The sequence below is a fragment of the Phyllobates terribilis genome, unplaced genomic scaffold, assembly GCF_046119375.1.
Source record: "Phyllobates terribilis strain yellow unplaced genomic scaffold, ASM4611937v1 Scaffold_1__5_contigs__length_1240528914, whole genome shotgun sequence".
NCBI lineage: Eukaryota > Metazoa > Chordata > Amphibia > Anura > Dendrobatidae > Phyllobates > Phyllobates terribilis.
In genome coordinates, this window is record NW_027362761.1 from 401,481,341 (window position 1) to 401,504,170 (window position 22,830).

Genomic DNA, 22,830 nt, shown 5'->3' on the forward strand with positions numbered 1-22,830 from the left:
GGGCTTTGACAAAGAACGCCTGATAGCATTCAAAATGCGTAGCTTTTTGTTTCTTCCTACCATGCTGCTTTTACTTTTAAATTAGTTCAATAAAGAAGAATTTTTTTAATCCAGGGACTGGAACATCTCCTCCTTTTTTTTTTTCCCCCTAAGTTTGGTCAGGATGTGTTTCTGTGCACACTGGACTCCATTCATCTTCAGTGGTGAGCTAGAAAAAAACTTTCCTTTTTTTGCATTTCAATCATTCTATATGATTGTGTATCCTCACAACAGGCACGTTTCGTGCTGTCAGGATCCTCTGGTATCGGCACCGGGAGCGGGTGGTCATGTGACAGTAAGTATGCTTTATGCATGTTTCCAGCCACATTACGTCTAGACGTGCATCAGCATCGCTCAATACAAGTGAATTGAGCGAGGCCGCGTACATCTAGTCATAATGTAGCTGGAAGTTTGCATAACGAATACTTGCAGTCGCATAACCTTTTGGTCTCACTAGTCGAGGAATGAATAGTGATTGATAGATTGTAAGCTTGTGAGCAGGGCCCTCACTCCTCCTGCAACTGTTGTACTATGTGTTACTTTGCATTGTCTTTAATCTCTGTACATGTCTTCGCTTAATTGTAAAGTGCTTTGGAATATGTTGGCGCTATACAAATAAAATTATTATTATTATAGTGGTGAGTGCAGTAGTTACAGCCCCTGAGAGATAGGCCAGTGAGCTAGAGAGAGAGATTTAGCCTGACAGGCAGGAGCAATGAGCATTTATTATTGTCTACAAGATCAATTGTTCCAATAATTGTAGAGTAAGTGGTCTGGTGGGATACAGAGATAACTTATTGTGTTATAAAGAAGTCTAACTGGAGATATACTACATATTTTTCAAGTATTCAACATCTGCAAGTTTAATATTTTGATATTTCTGCTACATTGCAACTGAAGCCATTTTGAATGATCCTGATAGGGCCAGTACACATATTACTAGATCTTGAGCTTTCCAACAACCAGGGGAGTCATTCATTACATGTGGAGGAAAGGCAAGATGGTTCCTGCATCTAAATGGGAAAGGGTTCTTTACAGTCAAAGCAGTCAGACTGTGGAATGCCGACCACAAGAGGTAGTGATGGCAGACACTATATCCGCATTCAAAGAAGGACTGGATGACTTCCTCACAACCAATGTTATTGTGGGAAAATAATCTAGCTACAGATATTGTATAACTGGTGGAGAAAGGTTGAACTTCATAGACCTTTGTCTTTTTTCATCCTATGTAACTATGTAAATGTCTTTGCCACAGTTTGGATTAGGGGTCTTTTATTGTTGCTCAGAGGAAATGCAAAGTTCGTACTACAAGAGAAGTTGGGATCTATAAAAGAGACTGATAACAGCGAACATGTCCCACAGAGGCTCACAGTGTTCACCCAGGAACTGACTATTGCTTATCTATTGGTGGAGTTTTATTATGGCTGCTCTATATGGTGGGGCGGCACTTACAATCATAATATGGAGGAGAAAATTTGGCCGCTGTACCATCATATGAATTGACCCTTATAGTAGGAAGCACACAACAACAATTAACTCTTTACTGCCAAGTATACGTCACGTGACTTGGACTAATGTTATAGAGTATATGGCTTACATTTTAGAATCTGATTATAAAGTTCTTTATTAGTGATGAGCGAGCACTAAAATGCTCGGGTACTCATTGCTCGGGTCGAGCAAATTGGAATGCTAGAGTGCTCGGTCCTAGTAACGAGTCCAATGTAAGTCTATGGGAAACTCAAGCATTTTTCTGGCGGCTCCCCCCGGCGGTCTGCAGAGGGCCTAAAAATTGTCCAAATCGATGGGAACAGTGCTCAAATGACATGGGAACAGCATGGGGAAGACTCCTGGAAGCATTTCTGACTCCCAGGTCACTGCTGTCAACAACGTTGTCAGAGTATTACGCAACTTTTACGGACTCACAATAAAACACACAAAAACGAAACCAAAATGGATTTTCCTGGGAAATATGTTAAGGAAAATCCTTTCCAGGGTAATGACTTGTATATAAGGCAAAATAAATAACCAAAAACAAAAATGCTCCTCCACACCTTGGGCTATGTTCACACATAGCCTTTTTGAATAGTTTTTGCACTTTCGCATTGCTTTCCACCAAGACAAATGCATTCACTGGGAAATGTCATTTTAACATTTTACAATTTTATCTGGCTATGTGGTGTGTGACACATCATCAGACACATCCTGTTTCATTTATGATGGAGGAATTGTGAAAGTCACAAACACTATTTTTACAGCCTTACTGTTCTTAAAGGGCCGGCAGTCGGCTATGCTTTGTTGTTCCCATTATTAAATAGTAAGTCTCCTATACTGTTATTGCGAATGCAGTGACTGCAAGGGCTGCCAAAAAATTGGATGCACCTCAATACCCCTTTGAAGAGACATAGAGGAGGGTCTCAGTAAAATGTTCCCATTAAAAAGGAGTGGGTCTCCAATAGTGGTAATGACCATGCTGTGACTGGAAGGGCTGACAAAATTTGGGAAAAACCCCACTAACAATTTAAAGACATATAGAGAGCTGGGCCACAGTAAGGATTACGACATGTTCCCATTAGAAAGGAGAGAGTCTTCTATACAGTTATAGGGTATGCAGTGAGTCCAACGGCTTCCAAAATTTAGGAAAAAGCCCACTAACAATTTAAACACACATATAGCTGGGCCACAGTAATGACATGTTCCCATTAGAAAGGAGAGGGTCTGCTATACAGTTATAGAGTATGCAGTGAGTCCAACGGCTGCCAAAATTTAGGAAAAACCCTAATAACAATTTAAAGACACATAGAGCTGGGCTACAGTAATGAGTACGACATGTTCCCATTAAAAAGGAGTGGGTCTCCTATACCTTTTGCCTATGGAGTGAATGCAACTGTTGCCAAAAATTTGAAGGAACTCCAATGTCCCTTGCAAGAGACGTAGAAGTCGGAGGGCCTCCTGAAAACAATGTTTCCATTATTAGGAAGTGGGTCTCCCATACTGTTTGCCCATGCAATGAAGCAACGGCTGCCAAAAACTTGGAGGAACTCCAATGCCCCTTGCAAGAGATGTAGAGGTTGGAGGGCCTCCTGAAAACAATGTTCCCAAAATTAGGAAGTGGGTCTCCCATACTGTTTGCCTATGCAGTGAATGCAACGGCTGCCAAAAATTTGGAGGAACTCCAATGCCCCTTGCAAGAGACGTAGAGGTCGGAGGGCCTCCTGAAAACAATGTTGCCATTATTAGGAAGTGGGTCTCCCATACTGTTTGCCTATGCAGTGAATGCAACGGCTGCCAAAAATTTGGAGGAAATCCAATGTCCCTTGCAAGAGACGTAGTAGATATGGTGGTGATATGGAGGAGGATGTGGAGGATGAGGATGAGGAGAAGGAGGAGGACAAGAGCAAATAGACAAAATCAGGAAGCATATACCCATGTCTGGGTGTGAAGACAGAGGTGCATGGGAATAGAGTTAGACCTCCCAAAAAAAAGACACTGTATTTGAGTTTATGTTACGCTGCTATCATTCGGGGGTGTTGAGAAGTCTGGCCCAATCCAGCCCTTGTTCATTTTTATAAGAGCCAGCCTGTCAGCATTTTCAGTTGACAGGTGGATGCGTTATAATTCCACCGGCGGCACTAAAAACCCGCTCTGACAAAACGCAAGCAGCTCGGCAGGCCAGGACCTCCAAGGCGTAGAGAGCCAGTTCATGCCACGTGTCCAGCTTGGATACCCAATAATTATAAGGCACAGAGGAATCACGGAGGATGTTGGTACAGTCAGCAAGGTACTCCCTCACCATCTTAAAAACTTTTCCCTCCTTGGGAGAGTACCCCGCGCCTCAGGGCCTGTGCAATGGAAGGGTCTGAGAAAACGGTCCCAGGACTTTGACAGTGTTCCCCTGCCTCTGCTGGATTGCATTTGTGTCTCTCTCGACTATACTCCTAGGTTGTCCAACGAACTGTGACCTCTGCCGCCAGTGTTTTCAGGTGGAATTTTTTTAAAATAATTCCACAACAAGGACCTTCTCGTACTGCACCATTTTATTAGGCCTGTCCTGCAAGGGAATAAGAGACAGAAAGTTCTCCTTGTAGCGGGGGTCTAGAAGTGTCACCAACCAGTAATGACTGTCACCCAAAATTTGGACAACGCGGGGGTCATGGGAAAGGCAGCATAATATAAACTCAGCCATGTTTGCCAGACTGCTAACAGGCAAGACTTCCGTGTCCTCACCAAGAGGACGACTGACCATGCTCTCCTCCTCATCCTCCTGCCTGTCCCCACGCCACCGACGCTGAACAGACGGTATGACAGTTGTGCAGGTAGTACCATCTATAGCGCAGGAAACTAGCTTCTGTTCTTCTTCCTCCTCCTCTTCCTCTTTGTCACCCTATCAACATTGGGATGAGATGAGGCTGGGCTGTGTGTAATCACCCTGTATGGTTCCTTGCTCCATCTCATGGTGCTCCGCCTGCAATGCATCCTCTTTAATTGTGAGCAGAGAGCGTTTCAGAAGACAGAGAAGCAGGATGGTGACGCTAATTATGGCGTCATCTCCGCTCACCATCTTGATGGAGTCCTCAAAGTTTTGGAGGATGGTACAGATGTCTGACATCCATGTCCACTCTTGAGGTTTTATATGTGGAGTCTGACCTGAATACCGACGGCCTTGTTAATGCTGGTAGTCAACAGCTGCCCTCTTCTGCTCACAAATCCTTCCCAACATCTGCAATGTAGAGTTACAACACGTGGGGACATCGCAGATCAGTCGGTGAGCAGGAAGCTGCAAACGCTGCTGAAGCACGGCAAGGGGGCGGAAGCTGTAGTTGACTTTCTAAAATGGGCACACACACGGCATACTTTGACAAGCAGATCCAGCAGATCCGGGTAGGATTTGAGAAACCGCTGAACCACGAGGTTAAGCACATGGGCCAGGCGTGGTATGTGTGTGAGCTCGCCTCTCCTCAGCGCTGCAACCAGGTTCCGGCTATTGTCACACATGACCATGCCTGGCTATAGGGTCAGCGGTGTCAGCCACAGATCAGCCTGCTCTTTCAGAGCTGTCCACAACTCTTTAGCGTTGTGTGGTTTGTCACCTAAGCATATTAGCTTCAGCACAGCCTGTTGCCGCTTGGCCGAGGCAGTGCTGCAGTGCTTCCAGCTTGTGACTGATGTGGTCATTTCGGAGATGGAGGCTGAAGAGGAGGAGGAGTTGCAGTAGCTGTAGAATGGGAGCAACCCTGATTGACCCAGGGCCTGCAATCCTTGGCGTTGGGAGGACGTGTTCCGTCCCAAGGTCCGACTGGGTCCCGGCTTCCACTATATTAACCCAGTGTGGCGTCAGCGAGATTTACCGTCCTTGCCCACAAGCACTTGTCGACGTGTCCATGGTTAGGTGGACTTTCCCAGTAACTGCGTTGTTGAGGACACGGCTTATGTTGTGGGACACGTGCTCGTGTAATGCTGAGACGGCACACCGGGAGAAATAGTGGTGGCTGGGGACCGAGTACCGAGGGACAGCTGCCACTATCAGGATGCGGAAAGCTTCCGTCTCCACGAGCCTAAAAGGCAACATTTCGAGCGCAAGCATTCGCGAAATGTGTGAATTTAGTAGTAAGGCCTGTGGGGCATTGGCTACGTATTTGCGCTTTCATTCCAAGGTCTGGAGTAGGGAAAACTGAACGCTGCGCTGGGACAAGGACGTGGACGTGCTTGCTGATGGTGCTAGTTGAGAGTGTGTAATGACACGCGCAGGGCGGGAGGCATCTTGGCATGCGCCATGGACAGGGGATTGGCGTGCACACACAACAGCGGAAGATGCAGTGGTGTCACCTGCAGACACTGTTTCTGGACCCTGGGGTTCGGCCCACTTAGTCGGGTGCTTTGCTGCCATGTGCCTGATCATGCTGGTGGTGGTCAGGCTGCTAGTTTTGATACCCCTGCTGATGTTGGCCTGGCAGGTGGTGCAAATGGCCTTTTTGGGGTTATCTGCAGAGTCTTTAAAAAACAACCAGACTCGAGAAGCCAGTTGTACTGGCAACGTCCGTCGTGTTGGCGTTATGAGGAACGCTTTACCGCCTTGTGTCTGCGGCCACCACACTTCTTCTTCCTGCCTGTTGTTGTGCTCCGCCTACCTCCCCCTGTGTGCTGCTGTTCTAGCTCTGTTTGTCCCCCTGCCAGGTTGAGTCAGTTACTATATCATCCACCACCTTGTCTTCCACTTCAGCACCCTGGTCCTCCTCCTGACTTTCTAGCAATTGTGTCTCATAATCATCATCCACCTCTTGCGATAGTAATTGCACTTTCCCACCGTTGCCTTCATGTGAACGTGGCTGATCCAATATTTGGGCATTGCTACACATGTTCTCCTCTTGACTTGCTTGAAGCTGGCTACGCAAGAGGCCTGAATCTACAAATGGAAAAGTAAACAGCTCTTCGGAGTGTTCAAGTGTGGGATCAGTTGTCTCCGGGCACTCTGCATGGTGGGAGGATGGAGGATCAGGGTGAGGAGTCCTGAGGAGATCATTTGCATATTCCCACTGCATTTTGGGGTAAGTGAAGAGTCTCCGCGAGCTCAAAGAACACTGGATTTTGGCTGTTGGAGCTGAAAAGAGAACATCGGTAAACCAGGGGAGGAGTCCTGAGGAGATCATTTGCATATTCCCACTGCATTTTGGGGTAAGTGAAGAGTCTCCGCGAGCTCAAAGAACACTGGATTTTGGCTGTTGGAGCTGAAAAGAGGACATCGGTAAACCAGGGGAGGAGTCCTGAGGAGATCATTTGCATATTCCCACTGCATTTTGGGGTAAGTGAAGAGTCTCCGCGAGCTCAAAGAACACTGGATTTTGGCTGTTGGAGCTGAAAAGAGGACATCGGTAAACCAGGGGAGGAGTCCTGAGGAGATAATTTGCATATTCCCACTGCATTTTGGGGTAAGTGAAGAGTCTCCGCGAGCTCAAAGAACACTGGATTTTGGCTGTTGGAGCTGAAAAGAGGACATCGGTAAACCGCGCGCCTTCAGGCGCGCAAATTTTGAAGCTTTTTTTTTAAGCCTTTTTCACTGTTTTCAGAACATTAACAATAAGAACATGGAAGAGTCCAGGAGCCATTTGGTGAGCTGCATATCCTGCTACATGTTCACAGACTTGCCAGTGGAAAAGCCAAACTTCACATGCCAGAAATGCAAGCTTGTGTCCCTGTTGGAGGAAAAGTTGCGAAATCTAGAAGAGAGGTTAACTACGTTGAAAATCATTAAGGAAGGTGAAGAGTTCTTAGACAGAGCAGAATTATCTCTTCATGATTCAGAAAGAGAAGAAATTCGAACTGCACCTGACGAAACAGAGGAATGGAAGCATGTGACCCACAGAAGCAGGAGGATCGAGAGGCAGTCAGCACCCATACTGCTCAGGAACCAGTACCAGGCTCTCACGCAGGAGAACCATGAAGAAAATAAGACTTTGCCAGCAATGAATAACCTTGTAAGCCCTCAGAATCCTTCTGGATGGAGAAAGAAGAATGTTGTGAAGAAAAAACGGAGAGTGGTGGTCATGGGGGATTCCCTGTTAAGAGGAACAGAGGCCGCTATCTGCAGACCAGACATAACCTCAAGAGAAATGTGCTGTCTTCCAGGAGCAAAAATTAAAGATGTGTCGGACAGGATATCAAGACTTTTCAGACCTACAGATCACTACCCATTCCTGCTAATACATGTGGGGACAAATGACACCGCAAGAAAGGACCTGGAAACCATCTGCAGTGACTTTGAAGACTTAGGCAAGAAAGTGAAAGAATTGGGAGCGCAGGTGGTCTTCTCATCCATCCTCCCAGTGGATGGCCATGGAACAATGAGGTGGAATAAGATTCTACAGGTGAACAACTGGCTACGTCGATGGTGCCGTCAACAAGGATTTGGATTTCTGGATCACGGAATGAATTACCTATACGAAGGACTACTTGCTAGAGATGGGGTGCACCTTACGAAGACTGGAAAACATGTATTTGGAAGTCGCCTTGCTACACTCATCAGAAGAGCTTTAAACTAAAACAATGTGGGAAGGGAAGCAAAAGGCCAGAAAAAGCCATACAGCTGACAAATACTATTGAGATCTCTGCTACTGGAAGTGGAAAGGAAGAACAAAGACAAAACAATTTAAATAATAAAAATATGGGAGGAAGAGAAACCAATCACAAACTAAAATGTTTTTATACAAATGCACAAAGCATGGGCAACAAACAAGGAGAATTGGAACTACTAATGCAGGAAAAGGAATATGATGTCATTGGAATCACTGAAACTTGGTGGGACGATACACATGATTGGAATAAAAGGCTAAAAGGATACAACTTATTTGCAAGAAACAGACTTGATAAACGAGGAGGAGGTGTTGCATTGTATGTTAGAAAAGCGTATATCTGCACAGAGATTGAAGCTTCAGAGACTGGGAGTTCTGTGGAAACTGTTTGGGTAAGAATACAAGGAGAGAACAACGGAAAGGACACCATTGTAGGCATTTACTACAGGCCACCTGGGCAAGCTGAAGATATGGATGAACTCTTTATGTATCAAATGACCAAGTTCTCCAAAAAATATGACGTAGTGGTCATGGGAGATTTCAACTATCCAGACATTTGTTGGGAATCTCTCTCAAGTAAAACTAACAGGTCAAGCAAATTCTTATCCTCTCTTGCTGACAACTTTATCTTCCAAAAGGTAGGGGAGAAAACAAGGGGATCTGCTACTTTGGATCTAATCCTTATAAACAGGGAGGAAATGGTTGAGGAGGTAAAGGTGGCTGGGACCCTAGGAGGCAGCGATCATGCTATTATAGAATTTTGGATAACTAGAGGAGGAAGACATGTGAAGACTCAAACTTCAAGGTTAGATTTTAGAAAGGCAGATTTTAAGAGACTCAGAAAGAGAATAGGAGGGATCCAATGGCTGGATGTCCTTAAGGACAAAAATGTCCAGGAAGGATGGGAAATTTTTAAAAATGAGATTCTCAAAGCACAATCGTTAACAATCCCGAAAAGTAGGAAGAATGGGAAGCATTTAAGGAAACCAGGATGGATGAACACAGAACTTAAACACATGCTAAAAAGAAAGAAAGAAATGTTTATTAAATGGAAAGAGGGAGGCATATCTAAAGAAGATTATAATGCAGTCTGCAGTTCCTGCAGGGCACGTATCAGGGTAGCTAAAGCTGACAATGAATTAAGGCTTGCAAGAGATGTCAAAAGCAATAAAAAAGGATTTTGGGGGTATGTCAAAAGTAAAAGAAAAGTCAAAGATGCTATAGGATTTTTACAGGATGAAAATGGAGAAATGGTAAGAGAGGATGTTGAGAAGGCCGAACTTTTTAATTCCTATTTTGCATCTGTTTTCTCTCAGAAAGAAAATGTAACATCAACTGATCTTCACTGTCCTTTTAAAGGAATAGAGGAATCCAAGTTATCTGTAAACAGAAAGATTGTGAGGGAATATTTAGCTAACATAAATGAGTTCAAGTCTCCAGGTCCAGATGAATTACACCCCAGAGTACTGAAGGAGATCGTAGAAGAAATTTTAGAGCCACTCTCCATAATCTTTGAAAATTCTTGGAGAACAGGAGAAGTCCCAGAAGACTGGAGAAGAGCAAATGTTGTTCCTATCTTCAAAAAGGGGAAGAAGGTGGACCCAGGGAACTATAGGCCGGTGAGTCTGACTTCTATACCAGGAAAGATCTTTGAACAAATTATTAAACAACATGTATGTAAGTACATGGATAAGAATGAAGTGATTAACCAGAGTCAGCATGGGTTTGTAACTAACAAGTCATGTCAGACTAACTTAATTTCCTTCTATGACAGAATCACTGACTGGGTGGATCAGGGAAATGCTGTAGATATAGTATATCTTGACTTCAGCAAAGCATTTGACAAAGTATCTCACACCATCCTTATTGAAAAAATGACCAAGTATGCAATGGACCAGGCAACTGTTAGGTGGATTCATAACTGGCTTAGTGATCGGACTCAAAGGGTGGTTGTAAATGGCTTCACATCCAGCTGGATGAATGTCTCAAGTGGGGTACCACAGGGCTCCATCCTGGGACCTGTATTGTTCAACATCTTTATCAATGATTTAGATGAAGGAATTGAGGGTAAACTGATTCAATTTGCTGATGACACAAAGCTAGGAGGTATAGCTAATACTAGAGAAGAGAGAGAGAGGATTCAAAAAGACCTAAATAAACTGGAGCAGTGGGCAGCAACCAACAGAATGGTTTTTAACAGGGAAAAATGCAAAGTACTACATCTGGGCAATAAAAATGAAAAAAGCATATACAGAATGGGAGGAATAGGACTAAGCAACAGTACATGTGAAAAAGACTTAGGTATACTAATAGATCATAGACTGAACATGAGTCAACAGTGTGATGCAGCAGCAAAAAAGGCAAATACAATTCTGGGATGCATTAACAGAAGCATACAGTCTAGATCACGTGAAGTCATTATCGGTCTTTACTCCTCTTTGGTCAGACCTCATCTGGAATACTGTGTACAGTTTTGGGCACCACATTTTAAAAAGACATAGACAAACTGGAGCAAGTTCAGAGAAGAGCGACCAGAATGGTGACTGGTCTGCAAACCCTGTCCTATGAGGAACGGTTGCAGGATTTGGGAATGTTTAGCTTGCAAAAAAGAAGACTGAGAGGAGACTTAATAGCTGTCTACAAATATGTCAAGGGCTGTCACATTGTAGAAGGATCATCTTTATTCTCATTTGCACAAGGAAAGACTAGAAGCAATGGGATGAAACTAAATGGGAGGAGACACAGATTAGATATTAGAAAAAACTTTTTGACAGTTAGGGTGATTAATGAGTGGAACAGGCTGCCACGAGAGGTGGTGAGTTCCCCTTCAATGGACGTCTTCAAACAGAGGCTGGACAGACATCTGTCTGAGATGATGTAGTGAATCCTGCTTTGAGCAGGGGGTTGGACCAGATGACCCAGGAGGTCCCTTCCAACTCTACCATTCTATGATTCTATGAGGAATATGCGGTCCAGAATCACGGCTACTGAGACTTGACCGTGTGGAAGACAGGATGGTGGTGGTGGTAAAGTGACTGGAAGCATTATCTGTTATCCAACCAACAACCTTTTGACACTGCTCTGAGTTCAATAGTGGTGTACTATGGTCCCCTAGTAATTGGGACAGGAAGGTCAAGCAACACGATGTGGGTGTTTGTTGTGGCACAGTTTCAGCTTGCCCACGGCCATGTCCTCGGCCGCAGCCTCCGCATGCACCATCACATCATGTCCACTTCCCTGTCCGTTGCCACGCACCTTGCCCATTTTAAATGGAGGACAATATTTTCCACATTCATGAGAAATGGCTGATTTTGGAACGCAGTTATATGTGAAACGTCTGACAAAGAACCATGGTTTTAAATAGCAGGCCTGTAATTTAATAATATTATTCTACACAGAGACCTAGTGTGAATAGCTTGACCAACACACTGCAACGAAATGGAACTCAGAAATGGCTGATTTTGGAACACTGTTATATGTGATATGTCTGACAGAGAACCATGGTTTTAAATAGCAGGTCTGTAATGTACTAATATTATTCTACACAGAGACCTAGTGTGAATAGCTTGACCGGCACACTGCAACGAAATGGAAAGCAGAAATGGCTGATTTTAGAACGCTGTTATATGTGTTATATCTGACAGAGAACCACGGTTTTAAATAGCAGGCCTGTAATTTACTAATACTATTCTTCACATAGACCTAGTGTGCATAGCTTGACCGACTCACTGCAACAGAATGGAAAAGAAGGCCAATATTTTCTACGTTCAGTTCAAATTTCTGGATTTTTTTTGCTGAAATATGGAAAGATCTGGCTGTATTCTGCAGTGCTAACAAGCAAATGGAGCAGAAAAATGGTGTACTCTGGATTGCTTTTTAAGCAAATAACCAGGATTAAGATAATAAAAATTTGCCCTGGCCCCTGATATCTGGGGCTATGTCTACAAATATCTGTAATTATTACAGCAGCAGCAGACAGGACGTTCAATGGACCCTCTTGCGCTATATGCACTGCAGTCTGCCACATACACTGCCTGCCTGCCTAACACTGATTATATGCAGCTGGATTAGTCCTCTGTTAGTTCAGATGGATATATATATATATATATATATATATATATATATATGTTGTGGAATACCTATAGTAACAGAATGTTAAATGGACCCTCTTGCACTATATGCACTGCAGTCTGCCACATACCCTGCCTGCCTAACTCCTGCTATCACCACTGAATATATGCAGCTTGATTAGTCCTCAGAAGGACTGTTAGTTCAGATGGATATATATATACTAACTATAAACAAGCAAATCTCTCCCTGACTCAGCAGCAGCTCTCCCTACTCTGTCTGTTTCCGGGGTAGACTGTGATGAGCATAGCGGAGCCAGGTCTTATATAGACCTGATGAAGCTGTGTGGCCAGCCAATCACTGTAATGCCACAACCAACATGGCTACGGCATTACAGTACGTGGCAGGCAATCCCTGCATGTTCATTGGCTCTCTAAAGAGCAACCAGGAAATACTCGCCGAGCGCCGAGCTTGTCGAGCACCATGATGCTCGGGCGAGTACCAACCAGTGGCAAGCACGTTCGCTCATCACTATTCTTTATTTCTCCAGTCTTATGTATACATATACACATATAATTATCTCTACACATGCTGAATATGACTGACACAATTTGTCTGATGTCTGTAGATGTAAAGAAGCCCTCCCATCTATATTTTTTATTAAATGTGTGTATATATGCCTGTGATGTAGTGAAGTATATTAATATACTCACCTACCACTATTCTCCCCGGTGTTAAGCGCCGTTCTGCTCCACTTCTGAGTGATGTCACTGCTCTGCAGAGTATCCGGGTCACACTGCGTTCTGCATGACTTTTACAAATGTAAGTCTATGAAGCATCAGAATGAGGCTCTATAGACTTATATTGTAAAAGAGACTTCCGTCTCACGCATAGAGTGGCACTGACAGTCTGGAAAGCGGTGACATCACTGAGAGGAGGAACAGAGGCGCTGTGTCCTGGGGAAAGTGGTGGTTAGTGAGTATATCAATACACACACTACGTTACATGCATATATTCACAGATTTAATAAAAAATAAGATGGAGTGCTTCTTTAAGTTTAGACTTCACTGCTGAGGCTGATGACAAGAATAAGAACTAGGTACAGGGGCGAACATACCGCAAGTGCAGCTAGTGCAGCCGCACCGGGGACCCAGCACCCAGCAGGAGGGGGCCCAGGAGATTCATCACAGAGCTGTCAGCGGCATTAACACTTAAGAGGAGAGGCAGGGCCCCGCTCTGCTACACACTACACAAGATTATGATGAAAGGGTCCCTCCCCTGTCCTCAGTTGTTAAGGGTTAATTCTGCTGTCTGGTCTTATCTATGTGCAGACTCTCCTCTGCTGCTGACAACTGACCTGCCTGTGCTCTGCTGTTGATCTGAGGTTGTGAGAATAGGGGGAGGTGTTAGGAGGGAGAGTGACCATGTCCTGATCACTATCAGAGGGGTCTCCAGAGCCCCCCTTCATATACCATTATAAAGTTATAGGCACTGCACAATGACATTTATGCCTCACAGCCAATCACAGACTTTGCTTTATAAGCACATCTGGCTTACAGGGGATAATATTCAAGTGTCTTCTGTGCCTTGGAGTCACAGCTTGTAGGGGAAGCTTCAGCAGAAGACGCCGTTAGCCCAGACTGACAAGATGGTAAGTCGTGCAGCCTCTCCTGTGGGAGTTCTGGAACAGTATTGTTTTAAAGAAATCAAAAATTCATATATGAACCTGTTGGCAGCAGTGGTCACCTGCGGAAAGTGCCGGTCACATATCCACAAGTTGTGTGCACAGCGGCTGCCAGTGACATGCACTAGTGCAGTCTATACCCGGCAGGGGCAAGCTGCAATCTCACATCTATAATATAACCGTGGATGCGTACCTCTGTCTGAAGCCTCAATAGACTGCGCATGCGTGACGCGCAGTCTGGCTCCAGACAGAAGCAGGCATCCAGCCGTTACAGGTAAGAGGAGGTGTATGGCGCCGGAGATCGCGGTATGCGTAGGCACTGAACGCATACCGTGATCTCCGGCGCCATACTCGCATACTTACCTGACCGGAAGGAGCGTTACCGCGGCGCCTCTCTTCGCAGGAGACCGGGGCAGGAGTGAGACGTCGGATCGGCGCGTGCGCATCGGCGCGTGCTCATAGCGCTATCCGGCTCCATTTTACTGAAGCCACATTTACAGTGTGTCTTCAGCAAAATGGCACCGGACAGCGCGGTGCTCCAGTGCCGCACTCCTCCCCCGGCCTCCGGCAGAACAGGACGCAGCAGCGCTGGAGTACAGAGAAGAAAGGTGAGTATAAGGGTATGTGCACACGATGCAGAAATGAAGCAGAAAATTTCTGCATCTCCCTGGCAGAAAAAACGCATGCAGATTGTGCATGCGTTTTTTCTGCGGAATACATGCGGATTCACATGCGTTTCCACATGCGTTTCCGCATGTGGATTGACAAGCACTTTCCAGGCGATTTTAGCATCACTTGGAAAGTGCTTGTGACAACTAGGTCACACTATATAAATCCATGCAAACAGCATGGATTTATATAGTGTGACCCGAGAGAATGGTAAAAATAAAAAGTAAATGTATACTTTACCCTCTGATGGCCCGCGCTGTCCTGCTCAATCCGTTCTCCCTCGCCGGCAACTTTGAATTGAAAGACCTGCCGACGTCAGCGTCACGTGACCCGTCACATGACTCTGACGTCAGCGCAGGTCCTTCAACTCACTGCCAAGTGCCGGGAACCAAGCAGGAGCGGTGCGCAGGCCGACAGAAAGTAAGTATACATTTATTTTTTATTTTATTCTTGTTTTACAGCTTTTTTAATGGTACCTGGGTGTGGATGAGCCTCTCCTCTCCTCCACACCCGGGTACCATCTGCACATTAGAACGCGCCAATAGCGCAAGTACAAATGCAGTCTCGCGTTCTAATGCAAGTCAATGGCAGCGAAAACGCCGCGTTTACGCAAAATTAATTGACATGCTGCGGTTTTTTGAGCGCAGCCTTTACGCTGCGGAAAAATCCGCATCATGGGCACAGCACATGCGGATTTCAATTGGGGAATATTGCTGCCCTTCTACCATGCGTTTTTAATGCGTTTCCGCGGCGTTTACGCAACTGCAAAAACGCTGCGGAAACGCATTAAAAACGCATCGTGTGAACTCAGCCTTAGTGTTTATTTTTTTTGGATGTGTGTACAGTGTGAAAGGGATGAGGGGGGCCACATATACCAGGATTGTGGGGTGAGGGGTACCACACATACCAGGATTGGGGGGTGAGGGGTACCACGCATACCAGGATTGGGGGGTGAGGGGGGTGAGGGGTACCACGCATACCAGGATTGGGTGGTGAGGGGTACCACGCATACCAGGATTGGGGGGTGAGGGGTACCACGCATACCAGGATTGGGGGGTGAGGGGTACCACGCATACCAGGATTGGGGGGTAAGGGGTACCACGCATACCAGGATTGGGGGGTGAGGTGTACCACGCATACCAGGATTGGGGGGTGAGGGGTACGACGCATACCAGGATTGGGGGGTGAGGGGTTCCACACATACCAGGATTGGGGGGTGAGGGGACCACGCATATCGATTGGGGATGAGGGGTGCCACGCATACCGGGATTGGGGATGAGGGGTGCCACGCATACCGGGATTGGGGATGAGGGGTGCTACGCATACCGGGATTGGGGATGAGGGGTGCCACGCATACCGGGATTGGGGATGAGGGGTGCCACGCATACCGGGATTGGAGATGAGGGGTGCCATGCATACCGGGATTGGGGATGAGGGGTGCCACACATACCGGAATTGGGGATGAGGGGTGCCACGCATACCGGGATTGGCGATGAGGGGTGCCATGCATACCAGGATTGGGAATGAGGGGTGCCACGCATATCAGGATTGGGGATGAGGGGTGGCACGCATACCGGGATTGGGGATGAGGGGTGCCATGCATACAGGGATTGGGGATATGGGGTGCCATGCATACCGGAATTGGGGGTGAGGGGTACCATGCATACCAGGATTGGGGATAAGGAATGGGGTGCCATGCATACCAGGATGATGGATACCATACATACCAGGATAGGGATGAGGGATGGGGTACCATGCATATCAGGATAGGGATGAGGTGTGCCACACATACCAGGATTGGGGGTGAGGGGTGCCACGCATACCAGGATTGGGGGTGAGCGGTGCCATGCATACCAGGATAGGGGGTGAGGGGTGCCATGCATACCAGGATAGGATGATAGAGACAGGATGGGGGCAGCACAAATACAAAAAGGGAGCAGCACATACCAGCATGGGAGACCATATACCAATAAAAATGCTCACGACCCGGGCGTAGAACAGGTTCAATAGCTAGTAGACCATAAGTCTGTATGAAGAATCGCTGAAGTCCCCTGGTACACTGGTCATTATGGGGTCAGTTTCCTGTCTGTTGAACATGGGCATCATACTGTCCCAATGTACAGTACAATTGTTCAAATGAGCCTGTTACAATCCTTAAAATTAATTGCAGTCCTGTGATCAGTCACGTGATTGCTTGTATGTGATTTGCGCTGCTGTTGTAAGCAGTATGTACACAGTGTGTGGACCCATATGATTACTATTCACCCCATGCACTGCTCTATGCGTGTGCTGCTTACAAGAGCCGCATACTTCAGAGTTGTGTTTTGAGAAATTGGTGGGGGTCTCAGGACCCCGACCCCCACCGATCACAAGCTATTTGTAGTGTCTATTGTATATTCATCAAAAAAATTGTTACAATACTAAATAAAATGACTGGTACACTTTAAAGAATTATATTAATTTTAATCCTGATCTCTGCTGGCTGACAGTGATCACAGACGGCTCCTGCCAGCGATTCAGCGGCTTCTGCGGGGAGAAGCCCCCTGTCAATCATCATGACGTTGGCAGTGATCTCCCATCAACAGAGCAGCCCGGAAAAAAAAAAGAAATGCTCTGTTTATGTGAAGCAGCAGAATCACATGCCAAAGCCATCAGTGACCCCTCTATGCCAGCACTGGGTGAGACAGGCAGGAAGTTACCAACAATCTGCCTGTTAGCTCATAGGCCCATAGTAAAAAAAAAAGAAACAGTTCAGGAAAATCCCTTAGAGTTTTGAAAAAAAAAATCTATTTCTCCTAACTACAGTATTATTTCCTCCAATATGTAAAGTAGTGAGAGTCTGGGCCACTTGATAAGTGATAGGCCACGGACGTATCAATGGCATGACAGATGTGTTATATTCAGTTCTTAAATATCGAGCTTACATTCATTGTTTCGATTTTATATTTGTGTTCTAAACTAGTAATAAATATAACAATCTGTATGTTTATATAACATTGTTGCATTATGAAGGTGGGGGCCCAGAAATATTTCTTGCACAGGGGCCCTCTGCAGTCTGTGTCCGCCCCTGACTAGGTAACAAGCTGCCCCTCTAGCAAGTGACTATAACTTCCCGTTGTAGGTATGTCCATAGGGAAACCCACAATGCTTGTCCAATAAACAGTGCTGATATATAGTGTGGCATACATAAATGCTGACATTGTGTACAGCAGTGCAGAAGGATGAGTGCGTCCTGTTTCTCTCACCATTGAGATGTATCTTCCAGGACGCAGGAACTATCCCAGGATCCGCAGTCCTCTGCCTCCCGTTGTGGAGGAATGTCAGCTCTGTGGCTGCTGCAGTAACTCGCATGGAGCCGCTATCTTCTAGTATCCAAGCAACGCGTCAACAAACCTGATGAAACTGCATCCAAGCTAATGGCTCCTGGGTGCTTCAGCAAATAGTGCTAATGCTGGGATCGTTCTGTGCAGCCACAACTTGTACGGGCTTGTACTAGATAAAGAGACAATAAAGGACAATGTAATTGAGTAGATTGCGTCACAAGATGTCCCTCATATAAACAGTTATATGTGTTACTATGCCGCCTTTTTATTGTAAGGTTTTAATGCAGATAGTGTTTTAATCTCCTAATATGCGTGTGTTCATACAGAGGTTTTTTTCACGTTGATTATGGGATATGATTATGGAAAGTGAATCCAGCTGATTGTTGTGTATTACAGTTGTCTGACTGCAGCACCAGCCTGTGTAATATCTCACTCCCCCAGATCCTCACTCCTCCCCTCTCCATAGAGTAAAATAGGAGGTGTAACCTGACACCTCACTGTACTGACCTTACCTATTGCTTTCACTAAAATGGATTTTAGTTTTTTCCAGTATCTAAGAGGTAACATTTTAATTTTTTTGCGGAGAGCGACACGTTCAGCACGTCACGATGAGGAGACTTTTAAAGCCGCAATGCTCCTCTGGGAAATATGCAAATTGTCTCTTCAGAGAGGAAGAGGACTAGAACTCTAGTGCCACCTACAGGAAGTAGCAATCCTGAAAGTCAATAGTGACCCTTTAACGAGCCTTGTCACATGACTTAGGATATAAGCCAGAACCAGAAACTCAATTTGCAGACACTGTAATGGGTTTAGGAGGAAGTGGGAAATAGAAGAAGTGGATCATACGTACTATTCTACGGCATGACTGATTTATGCTAAGTTTGTTGAAATGACGGTGGCCATTTAAAGTTCACTATGCGACTAAACACTATTCTGCGAGATAAAATATCAACAGGGCAATATGCTTAATATACCAAAATGGCAATATTTATTTAGGAAGACAGTGAAAACATGGCATGTTTTCATCATACATGCAATTCTGCTACTAGTAGTTCCCACATATTAATGGCGTCAAACCATTACATTGTGTGGGTCTGCTATATGAGCAATTCAACAGGAAAGTCATAATATTACTCATATAGCAAATCCCACAATACATGTAATGATACCTATTGTACATAGTAATACTTTTCAGGAGTTGCCAGTAAAAGTGCCAATGTTTGTCCTAATTGCATTTTTTTTTCATGCAGGATATAAAAAAATAATTAAAATTACTACCTGACAATAATTTGCTTTTTATGATGTAATCATGGAGCATTTCCTAAATTAAAAAAAACAGTAAATATTAAATTGTGAGTTGCTTTCTGGTTTTCACCATTTCTTGTGTATATAGAAGAGAAGTAGACTGAAATTCCCTGGTTTTAGATTTTCCTGTCTCCAATGTCACATACCAGCCACATGATCTATCCTTATGGTATGCACTAGGGGCAGGCTGGGCCGGGGGGCAAAGGGGCCCCCGTAGGCCGGTCCTCCAACAGAGGTTTTTTGACGCCCGTCCGTCAGCCATAGCCTCAATACTGCCGCGGCCACTCTCCTCTTCACACTTCTTCCCATTAGGGTGCGCAGCCTGATGGGAGGGCACGCGCAGAGGAGAGTGGTGCTAGTGAAAGAAGGATGGCACGCGCACTGACAAGGGTCAGGGGATGGCCCGTGGGCCCACAGGTAGGTAGGGATCAGCGTTGGAATGGCAGAGGTGAGTATTTATTATTTTTTTAATCTGGGTCCATTATACGGTGAGGAGCACCATGCGGGGTCGTGTATACAGTGCGGAACACTATGCGGGGCCATGTATACAGTATGGAGGACTATTCGGGGCCATGTATACAGTACGGAGCACTAAGCTGGGCCATGTATACAGTACAGAGCACTATGCTGGGCCATGTATACAGTACAGAGCACTATGCGGGGTCATATATACAGTACGGAGGACTATGCAAGGCCATGTATACAGTAAGGAGCACCGTGCAGGGCCATGTATACAGTACAGAGCACTATGCAGGGCCATGTATACAGCACGGAGCACTATTCGGCGCCATGTATACAGTACGGAGGACTATGTGGGGCCATGTATACAGTACGGAGGACTATGAGGGGCCATGTATACAGTACGGAGGACTATGAGGGGCCATGTATAGAGTACGGAGCAGTATGCGGGGCCATGTATATGACTCGCCCCCTGGGTCGTGGGGCACCCGGAACCGGGCTTCTATGCGATGCTGGGGGTAGTAGTGGCAACCCGATCCCGTGGCTCAGGGTGGTCAGACCAAATTGTGGCAGTCTATTTATAGATTTGGGAATGTCTGACTACGCCACCCCTGGATTGCGGTCAGGGATAACCGCCGCTGCAAGGCAGACCACTGAGGCTGATGTTGGTGTGCAGCACAGGGATAGGATAACTCCCCACGGGAAGAGTGTAGCCTCAGGGCAATGTAGGTGGATGCTGGGGGTGATGGTGCAGGCGCAGCATAAATCACACAGAGTCCAATGGTGCAGTTCAGGCCTTTTACTCACAGTTGATATCCAAGTCACTTCTGTCAGCAATGACTGCCCAAGCCGTGCTGCGTCCACCAGGTGAGGGGCTTGGTCAACCCCCACGCAACTCAGGAGTGTGGCACAGGACCCCCTTCTATCCTTTCTCTGGCCTCTCGTGCCCCACCAGTGACCACGCTTCTGTCCGGCTGCCTCGGGCCTTCTCTGGTAAAACTTGGCGCCAGTTTCCCTGACCCTATGTGGTGCCTTCCTAGCGGGTGTAGCAAGGGGTCGCACCAATAAATGATCACGACCTCCGGTTCTTGGCTGAGGGATGATTTGCCTCCACCAACTTGGGAATCTGGTACCCTTCCGCGGCCTGACCCTTCACCCGATATAACGCGGGCTTGCAACGGTTGCTGTCCGTTCTGCTCTCTTAGGGTCCCTTCTGCCTTCTTGTTTCTGGAGTCTTTCTACTCCTCTGTCTCTCCTCTTTCCTTCCTTCTCCTTCTCCTCTTCTCCTCTCTGGCCCCGGCCTTCTCTCCAGGCCTGCCTCGTGGAGCTGAGCTCAGACTGAGCCACAGCTCCCTGACAGCTCTGACTGAGCTGCTACTCTCTTTCTCTCAGAACTCAGAACCCCTCACTAAAGATGGCTCCCACCTTTTATCTGCTTCTCTGTGTCGAGCTCAGGTGACCTGCACCCAATGAGCTCCTTCCTATGCTCCAGAAACCGTCCCCTACTGCTCCTACATCACTGGGTTCTCTCCCCCCTCCCCACTCCAGCCAGGGACATGGTCAGTTGTGCCTGCATAAATGGGAGCACCGTCGAGCCTAGTCAGTCGTGCCTGCATAAATGGGAGCACCGTCGAGCTGTTCCCCCGGAAATGGGGTGAGTGTGTGTATGCAGCTAACTGAGCCCTGGTCCACACTTCCTCCTTACCTGGGAGTGGAATATCACACCTCTGGTTGAGATGCAATACCCCTGTGGCAACCTAACCCTCGGGGCACCACATTCCCCCCTGGTAAACCACAGCACGTCCTCGAGCTGGAACAAAGCAAAAGACCATTCAGAAACATGCAAGTTTTTAGAATGCATTCACATATAAGACTATAAACCATCATAACTCCCTTAATGGGAGGCAATTCTCTTTTAACGTTACTGGCACATTTTCTCTTTCAGCAGTTATTTTAATACTTTCTTTACATATATAAAACATTATAAAACTCTTTTCACTTTTATAAACACATCTGTCACATATAAAACATTTTTCTTGTAAACATTCTTCATGTAAAGCTTTGGTTAACTGGTCACAGCGTACTTTGCAACCAGGTGTCCATCTTTCTATTAAGTGCAAACACATAAACACAAACACGAGGGACCCGTTCGTAAACCCTCAACGAAGGCCCTGGGGTGGCTGCAGGGCGTAGCTGATTCAGCTGCTGGACCTCGTCTTCAGCCACCTCTAACGGGTTTTTGTTCTGAGGTCAGTTGTTGTTGTGGTCTCTTATAAAACCAGTAGGGGGTACTTTAAGAAGTGCAATTATGTGCAAGATTGACCGCTCCCAGTCCTCGGCCGGATAGTTCAATAAGTTGGCTGCTCCCAGTATTCAGCCGGTTTTAACTGACCCGATACCGGGCAACTCAAGGTAACAGTTCCTTCACCCTGACGGGCAACTATGTACATTGGTACGCTGCCACTTCTTAGCAGCGGTGTCCTCCCTGCGCACCTTCTTCCTCCTCGCCATATTCTTCAGACCCGTCCGGGTCCTCTGGGTAGCAATGCTCCTGGTACTGTTTCTCCTCCACCCTCTGGATGTTAAGGGCGTACCACCCCTGCAGACCTCTGTGTCTGGTGTAGAACACTCAATCTCCCGGGAATAAATCCCGCTTCGGGTGTCCTTCTGGCAGGTGACTCTCTACGTCCCTCCGGGTGACAAACACATCCGTGTCCGTCGTTGGGTCCTTGATGAAACCCCACTCCTCTTCTTGGTGTAATTTCACCACAGTCCCTATGATTTCTGTGACTGCGTGCGGTTTGGGGGTCTCGTCGGGCGCGCATTTTCTGTTCCGCGCTCCGGGCCTGCTGCTGCTCATACCTCTGGCGCCACACCCGTCTCTCCTTCTCCAACTGTGCCACCTGTCGGTGACAGAACTCCCGCCTGCGGGCTGCGGCCGTCCGTGTCTCCTGGGCAAACCCCATCACATCCTCCCTGGTTTGGTCCCATCCCACCTGGACCTCTTCCTCCGGGAGCTGAGAGACGATGACTGGCTGTGGTAAGGGCAAGAGCGGAGCGAGCGGGGCCTCGGCCTTTGCGGGAAGGTTTTTCCGCAGACTGGGGTGAACCCATCCCTCTGGTACGGGGACTGGCTCTCCATCCGGACCGGTCAGTTGGGCATACAGGTCCGCGCCCAGGGGTGGTGGTTTCGAGACCGGGGGTGCACGCGGTTGGGAGG

The 22,830-nt window shown here is 46.6% G+C and overlaps 1 protein-coding gene across 1 annotated transcript in view; it reads right to left on the reverse strand.

Annotated features, from left to right (window-relative positions):
- LOC141264622 (zinc finger protein 474-like) overlaps positions 1-22,830 on the reverse strand; it is a 283,616-nt gene that overhangs the window by 42,785 nt on the left and 218,001 nt on the right. Inside the window, exon 3 of the mRNA XM_073676902.1 lies at positions 17,769-18,015. The gene's annotated coding sequence lies outside the window, so the exon portion shown is untranslated. The remainder of the gene's footprint in view (positions 1-17,768; positions 18,016-22,830) is intronic.